Source organism: Eleutherodactylus coqui, chromosome 13 (assembly GCF_035609145.1).
Source record: "Eleutherodactylus coqui strain aEleCoq1 chromosome 13, aEleCoq1.hap1, whole genome shotgun sequence".
In the NCBI taxonomy this organism is placed as follows: Eukaryota; Metazoa; Chordata; class Amphibia; order Anura; family Eleutherodactylidae; genus Eleutherodactylus; species Eleutherodactylus coqui.
Window position 1 is genome coordinate 27,273,526 of NC_089849.1, and position 12,765 is coordinate 27,286,290.

General features: G+C 45.6%; 1 protein-coding gene across 1 annotated transcript in view; it reads right to left on the minus strand.

Annotated features, from left to right (window-relative positions):
* LOC136587544 (proto-oncogene Wnt-3) overlaps positions 1 to 12,765 on the minus strand; it is a 138,655-nt gene that overhangs the window by 79,635 nt on the left and 46,255 nt on the right. The gene's annotated exons all lie outside the window — the stretch shown is intronic.

The following is a 12,765-nucleotide window of genomic DNA, read 5'->3' on the forward strand; positions in this document are numbered from 1 at the left end:
ATACTATCAATGAAGCCTTACAGTTGGGGGTCCAGTTCTAAATTTTGCACTGGGGCCCAGCAGCTTCAAGTTACGCCTCTGGATGGAATTGAATGAGACTTTCTACGTGTGACTGTAACGTTGATATAAGTAAGGCTGCCTTCGCACAGGCGCTAAAATCATGTGAGATTTGTGCGTTTTGAGATGCACAAATATGAACCCCATTCTTTTGAATGGTGATGTTTTCCTGCACGGCACAGTGATGCTAGGCAGGCAACAAATCGCGGCACGTTCTATCTTGCGGCGTGCTCTCCCATCGCAGTTCCCATTGCTTTCAATTGGGCCAGCGGCTGCAGTGCCAGCCCTATTGAAATCAATGGGAGAAACTCTGTGATCCTCTGCCACAGCTGTGAGAGCTGCACCGGAGGATCCATGAAAACGCCTCTCAACCATGGGAATTTCACATGGTGGGGAGCGCGATATGGGGGCGGAATTCACAGACCCATATCACACTCGCTCGTGTGAAGTTAGCCTACGTGATTACAATATCAGAGCAAAAGGATGATTTTATTGTTGAAAACTGACCCCTTGAAGAGAGGCTTTAGTACCCTGTTGTACCACCTCTAGCTTGGATACAAGATGTGATACTGGCAGGCATGGAGGCTCTAGTACCCTGTTGCACCGCCTCTAGCTTGGATACAAGATGTGATACTGGCAGGCATGGAGGCTCTAGTACCCTGTTGTACCACCTCTAGCTTGGATACAAGATGTGATACGGGTGGCATGAAGGCTCTAGTACCCTGTTGTACCACCTCTAGCTTGGATACAAGATGTGATACGGGTGGCATGAAGGCTCTAGTACCCTGTTGTACCACCTCTAACTTGGATACAGGATGTAATACGGGCGGGCATGGACGCTCTAGTACCCTGTTGTACTGTCTGTAGCTTGTGTGCAAAATGTGATACAAGCGGGTATGGAGGCATACAGGTTCCGTATGGTATCCTGCAGCATATCGCTCCATATTTGCTGTAACTGAGTCTCTAGATCATACAAACATGTAGGCTGTCGCAGTTGGTATGCTAGATGGTAGCATACGCGTTCTACTGGCAATAAATCTGGTGACATCAATTGAGGTCAGAGGACAAAAAAGATTGGGTACATGGAATTTTGACACTGATCCTTTATTCCCCACTAAATCAACACTTGGCTGAGCTGAATATTCATGTATTTGGAGGAATGATGGTGTGAAGAGCTGTCATTCGGCAGATAGACTCTGAAGGTACATGGGCACCATAAGCCCACAACAATCCAGTCTAAAGCTGAACTCCCATCTGCATTGGAGCCTCCATCACATTTGCTGGAAACAGATAGCACAGCCTTTTTCCTGATAATATGAAGTATACCATGATGGACCCCAACAGATCACCATATAGGTTAATGGCGTCCCCTGTTGGTATTGATCATGTAACAGACCCGCCACTTTATCATTTTAATTTTTCTACTGCTATGATGGTCATAAAATCGCAAATGACAACACTGACCTGAACCCAGTCTAAGACCCCATTCACATGGGCTATTATCTGTTCGTATTCGGTCCAAATTTTTTTACTGACATTGGGCATTGCATATTTGTGAGCGCAAATGCGCTTTTTACTCTACTTTTTGCGCGCAAATTGCGCACATTTGTGTGCACTTAAAAACCTGCAACCACAGTCCCATACAGTGAAGGGGTTAATTTGGATAAAAATCGCTCATGTAAATGGAATTGAATGCTTCACACGGTCGCGGTTTTCGGCCAATGTTTTATCGCGGCCAAAAAGGCACGTAGAAACTTTGGTGTTAATGAGGCCTACAGCTGGTTTCATACAACTACAGCACTGTATGAGTCCGGCGCGCGGCAGCCGTACTACAGCGCAGGCGGTAGGCACGTACATTGTATGTTTTCTATAGGGTTTCCACATTCCTGTCCATTTACACGTTGCCTATGTATGGGAGAGGAATAATATTTTAGCTGACTCAACAAATATCTTTATATTTGCGCCAGTGGGTTAGAAGGGTCTTCACGAACAGGAAGGTCCAGTCCATCAACAGATACTGTATACACGAACTCATATGTTATGTTCCAAAACCTACAGGGTGCAGTGGAAACATCCAACATCCACATTGAGACTATTATTGAAACTGACTGTTTCCAGTGGATCGCTCCTGCACACGAGCGGACAGGTTTTTGCGCACGCCTCAGCACAACGTATTTGCGCTGTGCACAAGGCTTTTTTGCATGTGTCGGCGTATTTTACTGTACTTTTTTTTGCACACGCAGGACATGTTCATTTAGGCACGGTATGCAAACACTCCTGATTTAAATATCTATTTAGCCTAATGAGGCCCATCAGATGGCTCTTTTTTTCACAGAATTGCGCAGGGTATTGTTCCTTTGCGCACTTCCCATAGACTCTAAGGGGCTGTTTTGTGCGCAAATGTGCACAAAATAGAGCAAAAAAAAGGAAATGTGAGCGAACTCACTGAAATCAATGGGTTTTATTCTCTGTCTATTCTCCGTACGCAGATGCGCCCGTGTGAAGCCGCCCTTATACACTGTAACAGTCAATGAACTGCTTGAGCATTATGTAGGTCAACTCTCATACATGCTAAACGCCGCTCGGAACTGCCTCATTTTACCGCGATTTCGAGCGGCACCCCTCTTTAACGAAACTCCCCATTATTGGATTGGTGATGGGGTGCGTAAAAAAATGCGTAAACGCTGAAAAATAGAACGGACAGCTTTCAAAAATCATGCTGTTACAAACGCTGCATTCGAGTCTGAGAAGCCCCATTAAATAAGAGCAATCGAGGTAATAAGCGGTGTGTGTGAGAGAGGCCTAAGGCCGGGCTCACACGAGCGTATTATGGCAGCGCGCAAGCTATGAGATATAGGCGGCACACAGCTATACGCAATGACAGGGGCTTATTCACACAAACGTATGCGTAAATATGTTCGCCCGTATGGAATGTATTTACGCATGAATTAATTTTTAACACGCTCCACTCACAATCATAATTGGCGTTCTTAAAGCCATTCCCACCGGGCGCTGCAGCGGGCAGGTAAGAAAAACACGTTGAACCGATGAATGGAAGAAATGCTCAGAATGGCAACCAAGTGCCTAATTACGGACAGCTGTCTTCTTTTCCCAGCGTTGTACGCAGGGTGACTCCCTCCCCCTCTCTTTTTTCCAGATGCCATAGACGTCTATGGGAATTCGCTGCGTAATACAGCGAGAGATAGGGCAAGACCTATCCTTTCATGCGCCGTATAAACGATATGTCCGAGGAAGATAGGGCGGGTGCTATCTTTTCTCGCATAAATATTTTGCGCAGAAAAAACACGTTCATCTGAACGAAGACATTGAAAGCAAAGGCATCGCTTGGTCACGTTATACATGCAACTTTTTAACGTGCGGAAATGCCTCCGCAAATACGTTCGTGTGAATAAGGCCTAAGGGCTTATTCACACGATCGTATATCGACCGCCGTTTTCACACAGACGTAATTCCGCAGCATAAAAGTGACTGGCTGGCCAATATAGCACCGGGCGCTTTTACGTCGGGCAGGAAAGATCATTCTGGAACTATCTTTGTACCCGTAATACGTCGGCTGCTGCATGGGCTCCAATGGGAGCCAATGACAGCGGCCGGTGAAGGGCGTGACTGCTAAACTCCCTGCCCCTTCTCTCCTCCTCTTCCCTTCATCTGTTTTCAATGGGTGGGGGCTTCGCCCCGTTCCCCTCCTCCCATTGCTGGCTGCAGACAAGGGGCGGGGAGAGAGCTGGAGGTTAGCTCCGCCCCCCTACCATTGCAAACAGCTGAAGGGAAGGAGAGAGGAGGGGAGCCGGCGAGGGGGAGACAGCTTAGCAAAGCTAAACTGTCTCCCCCCGCCCAACGGTATTGCAGCCTTGGCATATATATATATAATGGTTTCACCCGGAATTCTCCATCCCCTCCTTGCCCCAGCCCTGATAGCACAGATACACACTTAGTATTTTGGGTCTACAGCTTCTATGCAGACCTATGTGTTTCCATGGTTACAGTCTAGCAATAAAACCTATGTAGTCTTATCAATCTTGTCTATTAAGGGTTAAGGAAAAAAACCAAGAGTTGTGATGTCATAAGGCTGTCATTATGAGGTTTGCATTCTATAGCCTCTGGTGAGCAGTAGTATCACATCAGTGCTGCAACTCCTGTAACATCTTCAGGATGACTGAGGTCTAGCCTGCTCTACACATCCACCATCAAGTAAGTTTTCTTTACTTTCCCCGGAAGCGATGAGTTTACGGAACATCTCCGAAGGGATCTTTAACAGATGCAAAATTTTTTCTGCATGATGCACTTAAAGACGCAGAAAATTCGGCATCAAAATCTGCATGCATCTGATGCAAGTTGCGCATTTTAAGATCGTAGGGAAATCAGTGGAAAAACATTCAGATTTTCACTGACTAGCCCATGTAAACACATTCTAACATACTTTGGATTCTAACAAATCCTCACTATTCTCAATACACCCGTTTGCTGTCACTACATGCGGTAGATTTGCTGTGGAAGTGACCAGGTTTGGTATTACATACAAAGTTTACATTCACTTCAATGGGAACTTAGTTTGCAATACTGAGACTGGCCACTGCAGTGGGAACGGAGCTGTCTTCTTCCTGCACACATCAGCACAGTGCACAAGCACACCAGCCTAGAGAACAGTTGGTTATTAGGTGTCCCAGTTGGCCATAGTCTAGTTTGATCATTTAAAGTGCTTGTCAATGATTTGTCCAAAGGTTATGTGTGATATTTGAACTCAGACCCATATATTTCAATGGAGCAGAGCTGCAATACCAGACACAACCCATGGACAGTAGTGGCACTATTTCTAGAAGAAAGCAGCCATGTTTTCTAATGCCAAACAACCCCTTTAAATAGAGCAACACACAGCGGAACTGGATTAGACTATGTTGATTTCTGCTCCGGTGGGTCCAATCGGAAACTCTGGTGCAAATCCGTCACAAAACGATGCGTTATCTTGCCCAGTAAATGCAGGTTGGCATGCCGGCACCCAACAGATCTCATCATAGTGAATGGGGTCCATTGGACACTGGTTGGGTTTGGCATGTGCTACTTCCGGTACGTCTGTTTTTTTTCCATTGGTTGGCTGCTAGGAACCAAACAATGAAAACCAAATGCTTTGGTGTGAACCCAGTCTTAGTTATGGAGCAGTTTCTTCTGTGCATCACGATGTCCAAACTTCTGGTTGCCTATCCTTTAAAGGAACATAGATAATATATCCTACCAGCAGTGTCCGATGTCAGATCAGCCCCGCTCCACCCGCAAGTATGTAACGTGAATTCTACTGTGTTGACTATTTTGTAATGACTTCTTTGCTTTGTCCTCAGAAGACATCATGGCCATCCCAACGTCACCAAAATCTTCCACTTTCTGCTTCTTTCACAACAATGTCCACAAATGCTGGAAAAGAAGCTGTGCTTATCATAGTAAGCACAAACACATACATGAAGAACCCAAACTATCGTGCAGCATTCATGGGGCTGCTCTTAGCAACTCAAGTCTAAAGGTGCCGTACCCGGAGAGCAGCCCCACCAAGGGGACCCACCACGACTCCCACCGCAAGAGCAAAAAGGCCAAAGCGTTTTATTGCTCAGTGCACGGATGTGTCCCCATCGACAAAAAGCAACAAAGCAAGGAAGCAAAAACAAGTAAAACCACCTGTTTCATACACTCAAAATTTAAGGTGGAGAAGCGCAACAAGTTCTAGGTAAGAATGATCATGGTTCATAAATGATACCTATACCGAGAAGAGGCCATCACTACTTGACAACTCCATTAAATAGCAGTGTGTTGGATTCGTGGCCTAGCCAATTTACAGGACATGACTGCAGGAACATCTCATATTGTCCATGGGACTGCAATCCTTTAGGGCAGTGTTCCCCAACTCCAGTCCTCAGGGACCACCAACAGGTCATGTTTTCAGGATTTCCTCAGTGTTGCACAGGTGATGTAATTATTGTCGATGCCTCAGACATTGCCACAGGTGTTCTTACCATAGGAAGTCCTGAAAACCTGATCTGTTGGTGGTCCCTGAGGACTGGAGTTGGGGACCCCTGCTTTATGCGATGCTCTATGTCCTAAGCAATGACTGATGATGGGTGTATGGCAATATATAGTACTTGCGCCAAATTCACATAACTCCTTTTTGTGAAACTGCCCCACGGTACCTTTAATTTAACCATGAAATGTCCCGTAATTCTAAATTTTTATGTACTTTCGTCTAGGTCAAAAAAGTGCAACATTCCTTCAGGGGAAACCATCAAGTTATAAGGAAGAACCAGAAGTAGCGAAGAACATGGTGCCAAAATGACCTTCAACTGTTTAATAGAATAAGAAATTAGAGCGCTCATAATGGAAGACTGGATACAAAGAAGACCAAGCAAGGAGCAGTCATCAGCCTTAGAATGATAGCAATAAACACCTCAGTGCAAACGAGCAGATTCTGTGTTATATCAATGACATATGGGTGCAAATATATTACTGTTGCATGTAACTCAAGTGTGAGCTTTCAGGTCCAGGGAGATGAGTTGCGAGTAGAGATGCGCGAACACGCTTGTTTAAGGCTGATGCTCGAGAGAGCATTGGCCTTTTTGAGTAACTGCAGTGCTTACTCATCTGAGCACCATGCGGGGGGCGGCGGGGGGGGGGGGAGAGTGAGAGATCTCTCTGTCCCTCCCCCCCGCGCCCCCCCGCATGGTGCTCAAACGAGTAAGCAGTTACTCAAAAAGGCCAATGCTCTCTCGAGCATCAGCCTTAAACGAGCGTGTTCGCTCATTTCTAGTTGCGAGTAATATCACCAGGTCTGGTCTAAGGGGTTGTCCAAGTGTGAAATTTTTTTTTAACATTTTCTGCAAATGGCTGCAAATGCGTTAAAACAATAAAAGAAGCACTACTCATGTGTTAGTTCCCTTGGCAATAGTTGGATGACTAAACACTAATGTGTATGGGGGCCTTAAGAGAGAGGCGGTAAGGACCAATGTCAGCGATAACCATCCATCTACTGCGCTGTTGAATGTGCTGGCACTTAAAGGGATTGTCCATTTGGTAACTATAAATAGTCTATCCTCAGGATCGAGGAGATCGGCAGGGGTCCTTCGTATGGAAACCCTATCAATCAGCAGTTCTCTGGACCGGTGCGCTGGGCCTTCACATAGGGAATTTGGGATGCGTCATTCTCAGGATCACTGAGGATCTTAGTGGTTGGACCCAAATGAACGGACATTTATTCCCTATCCTGTGGATAGGAGATAAATGACTTTAGTGAGAAAACCCTTATTTACAAGAGGAAGTACCGAAAATAGCGGAGTTCAAGCCATTTGCAATATCCAGCGCTCTTCTTAAATTGATGAAAAATTAAATAATTATGAATCAAATGAGCGGTGGCAGAGTATGTGTGCTGCTGCTCCATTCACTTTGTGGGTCTCTAGGGGGACACAGGACGATTAGTGGAGGTCACAGCTGTCAGACCTCTACCAATCAGCTTATTATCCCCTATCCTATGGATAGGAGATAATTTAATGTCACTGGAATATCTCTTTAGGGCTCTCTCACACAAGTGTATATCGGCCCGCCGTTTTCACGGTCGGCCAATATACGCTGTGACCTGATGCATTGGATTCCAATGCATCAGATCATGTGGCTGTATTCCCGCGATGTAAAAGTGCCCGGCTGGGCCAATATAGCACTGGGTGTTTTTACATCGGGCCCAAAAGATAGTCCTGGAACTATCTTTTGGGCCGGAATACGTCGGCCGCTGCATGGGCTCCTATGGGAGCCCATGGCAGCAGCCAGAGGTAGGAGGGAATTTAGCAGCATGGCTGCTTAACTCCCTCCCACTTCTCTCCTCGTCTCTGGCTGATTGCAATGGGAGGGGGTGGAAGGAGGCGGAGCTAAGCTCACGCCCCCTCACCTTGTCCGCAGCCAGCAGTGGGAGGGGCAGAGCATCAGCTGGAGGGGAGGAGAGAGGAGGCGAGCCGGCAAGGAGGAGGGAAGGGGAAGGGGCAACAGCACGGCGGCCTTGGCGTATATGCGCAGGGGCCCATGCCGTCTAAATGGGCGCACAAACGTTACCATCGTGTGAAAGAGCCCTCAAGGAATCAGTGTAATGCCTGAATATGCATAGTCAGGGGCATAACTATAGGGGATGCAAGGGATGCGGTTGCCCCCGGGCCCGGGAACATTAGGGGACCCATAAGGCCTCTCCTCTCCACATAGGGAGCTCAGTACTATGAATAAAGCATTATAGCTGGGGGCCCTGTTACAGATTTTGCATTGGGGCCCAGGAGCTTCAAGTTATGTCTCTGTGCATAATCCTTCCGACAAAGAAAAAGTCTGTGTAGCTGTCTTTCATTCCAGCCTAAACTGGCATTTGAAAAATTGTGTTTGATCTTCTAATAATTAAAGGGGTTGTCTCGCGAAATCAAGTGGGGTTATGTGCCGATTCCAGCCAATCAGGAGGCTGAAACCGGCACACGTCATGGGGCGGAGCTACGCGATGACGCGTACAAGGGGGCGGAGCCAAAACGCCGATGCTGCCGAGCGGAGCCGAAGGGAGAAGACCGCACAGCGCAAGCCCGTCTAAAAAAGCAAGAAGACACCGAAATTAGACGGAACCATGGCGACGGGGACGCTAGCAACGGAGCAGGTAAGTGAATAACTTCTGTATGGCTCATATTTAATGCACGATGTACATTACAAAGTGCATTAATATGGCCATACAGAAGTGTATAACCCCACTTGATTTCGCGAGACAACCCCTTTAAGAGGACCTATCATGCTGTAAAAGCAGGGTGGCTGGCAAGCCAAGGCCCTACTGACTCTATCATTGCTTTTCTCTTCTTCATACTTACCCCATATATGACTTTTTGCTAGATTCGGCTCCTGGAGTTGTGAATATGTCAAGTGGGCAGTCCACACCGCAGTCAATGGGTGATGTCAGACTTCATTGACAATCTGACGTTACCTGATGATAGTGAGCGGTGGGGGCTGCCTATTTGACAGATTCATTGGCCCGGGAGCCAGATATAAGAAGAAGCTGTATAGGAGGCAAATGGAGGTGAGTATGCAACAAAGATAAGTGATGCTAGAGTCAGTGGGCCGCAGAGCTATGCAGCCAGCCACGCTGCCTTTACATGACAGCTCCTCTTTAAAGGTCCAATGAAATGCAGCCAATGACACCAAAGCACAAGCAATCATACTAAACGGCACATCTTCTCACTAAACGTATCATGTGCCTCTTTCTAAGAATGTCTTGAAGATGACTAAATATCTCTATAGTTTCACAAAAGTATTAATGCAAAATACTTGAGACATTAATCCAGAAACCGATTCCTAAGTGCATCAGACAACATATGAATGATTTATTATAAACCATGGCAGGTAATTGCCTTTACTTGACAGTAATTAGGCTAATGATAGATAATGCATTTATATTCCATTTCATTTCTCCCATGACATTTTTATATCATGTAAATATGTAACAATCAACGTCTAAATGACTGAATTAGTTGTATCATTCGAAAGCCTCATGTACGGGCTTGAGGAATGATGGGAAACACCTATGGTCTACTTAGTCATAAAACCAGGAACTCATTCCTAAGTTCCCAGTCACCAGACTCATTGTCCAGGAGAGTGAAAAGGTCACAACTTTTACATGACCGAGGGTACATTCTAGAAGCATAAGAAGTAGTTTCTAGGATGAGGTTAGTAAATGTTTCAATCAGAGGTGTAACTGGAAGCTTCTGGGCCCCAATGCAAAATGTATAATAGGGCCCCCTACTATAATGCTTTATTCATACTATTAGGCTTACTATGTGGAGAAGAGGGGCCTTATGGGCCCCCTAAGGGTCCTACGCAGTGGTGCAACCACATCCCCTGCATCCCCTATAGTTACGCCCCTGGTTTCATTGTTTCCAACCAGTTTACTGATGCAAAACCAGCCCTGTGCAAAATCTTTTTTGGCGCCCCCACTTACCCATAATAGTAAGAATCACTAATTAAAATAACGTTTGGAGGTCAGCTCATGCAAGAAAGACGAGCTGCAGTCTACCACCCAAGTGCGGTGCAGTACAGTGACTGGCTGGCCAATGTTAGCCTTGGGGGCCAGGAAAGAACACTGGCCCATGAGGATTCATATGTAGTGGATTTGCCGCAGATTTTCTGCAGTGGAAGCTGCCTGCACCCAGCCAAATCATGGGCACACAAAATACTGGCAAAACTGCGCGGCCATTGGCCACTGCAAGTGGGCATGGTTTGACTGTGTGTAGCCAGCCCCACTGTGTCTTTCCACTCTTAAACTGTTCATAAATGTAGCACCAAAACTAATCTCAGTACATAACTACACAGTACCAGAACCATGCTCAGTACATAAATACAGTATCAGAACCAAGGCCATAACATGAATATAGCACCAGAAACAGGATGATAACATAAATTTAGTACCACAGCCAAGCCCATAGCATAGATACAGGACCAAGGCCAAGCTTAGTACATAAGTACAGCACCAGAACCACCCACAAAGTTATATATATTCTATACGATAACCTTTATAATACAGGCTTAGGTGCAATGGCTCAGCTTTCAAAATGTGAAATTCTTCATGGGAACCACGGATGTCGTGTTCTGTGGACGTAAGAGGAAAGGGACCACCCAGCTTGTTATCAGCTCACAGTCCGAAAGCCTGCAAATCTGATGGCATGGGGTTGCGTTAGTGCCAATGGCATGGGCAGCTTACTCATCTTGAAAGGCACTATCAATGCTGAGCAGTATATAGAGGTTGTAGAACAACATATCCTCCCATCCAGACGAGACAACTTTTTTTAAATGAGTTAATTTTTTTTTTATGAAATGGAAAAATGTCTCCCTTTCCCGTTCTGATATGTTCTATGTTCTACTGTGAACACAATATGGTTAGATGACATTTCCAAATCTTTTTTTTCTTCACATTAATTTACATTTTACACAACGTCTCAACTTTTTGGGATTTGAGGTTGTAAATGAAAGGGTTTAAGCATCGACTTTTTCACATTTGTTTGTGTGAACGAGGGATGTCAGCAATCCAGGTCTGACCGCCATTCATGTGCATGGTTCCCATATGTCTATATTATACTTCACCATATGTATGTATAAGCATGGTTGTGACTGTTTATATGTGTGGGTACATGACAGTGTATGAACATGTGTCTACATGAGTATGCTCATGTCTCCAAGTGCTTCAAAGTCCTGTGGCAGGAGCATGACTGCAGGTGTGGGAAAGCAAGACGTAAAGATCAATCTGGGAGGCCAAGTGTTCCCTAAGGGGAGTCGGAAAAATGATGGGGGATTGTTAGACAGTGCTGAGGTCTCACAATCCCACAACACAGATGAGAGAGATACAGCGGAGGAAAGGAGAAAGCAAGCAGAGAGGGAGGAAAAGAAAATGGTACAGAGCATCAAAGAGAGATACAAAACAATGCAAAGAGATAAAAGACACAGGAGGAAAGTATGTGGGAAGGGAGGGAGGGCGGAAGGAAGGAAGGAAGGAAGAGAAAGAGGAGGAAGGAAGGAAGGAAGGAAAGAAAGAGGGAAGAGAAGGAGGAGGAAGGAAGGAAGAAAAGGTGGAGGAAGGAAGGAAGAGAAGGAGGAAGGAAGGAAGAGAAGGCGGAGGAAGGAAGGAAGAGTGGAAGAAAGAGAGGGAAAACAGGAAGAAAGACGGAATAAAGGGAGGAGGAACAGAGGTAAAAAGATGCAGACCAAAAAAGTAGGAGAAACAGTATCAGGAACAAATAAACAGTGTTAAGTAAAGTAAATACATAAAGGACAAGATACAACATTGCAAATAGAGAGGGAAGGAGACAGAGAAAAGGGGCAGAAGTGAAGGAAAGAAAAAAGTTATAGAACAACAAACAGGTAGAATGTGCAGAAGGAAAGTATGAGGGAAGGAAGGAGAAAGGAAAAAATGAAGGAAGGGGGAAGGGAGGAATAGAGGTAAAAAGATGTAGAATAAAAACGTAGGAGAAACTGTATTAGAAACAACAGTGTTAAGTACAGTTGTAGTGGCCCAGAGTTAACGGGGCCCCTCCATAAGTATGAATGTGTTTGTCTTGGGCATTTGTATTGTCAGTGTCTTCTACGTGAGTGAATTTGATGTGTATTGCGCCTCTGCAGCACTGAATGGGTTAATGCTTGGGTTATGTCTGAAAAATGTATCTTGTTGTGTGTCACAAGATCAGTTTTCCTATATGTGTTTGCAAGGTGAGTGCAAGTTAATTAGTCTTCCTGCAGGAGTCAGTGTGCAGTCTAGCAGAAGTGTGAGAGTCTGCAAGTGAGTGAACCCCACAGACACTGATTGATTCCCTTCTGCTTGGCTTGGGACCAGCATACCCAGGATGTGCCAGTGCTACCACTAAGCACTGAAGGAGAGAGTCAGAGGAGCCGCCATGCAGTGCTGAGTGCAACTTCTAAACATGAGTGTTGACCAATAGAGAGCTGGACAGGGAAAGAGAGTGGCTGGGAGCAGAACCCCACAGATAACTGGGACTGTGAACTCATCTGACATCCTGTCAATCCTCCATGTCGCACCACCATTGTGTTGGCACTAGAACCCTGCTGGCATGTGTAATGTTTTGGACTGTAACTGTTTTCTACAAGTAAATGAGCTCAACTGGTTTTACTCTCAAACTTTATCCCTGTATGTGGACTCTT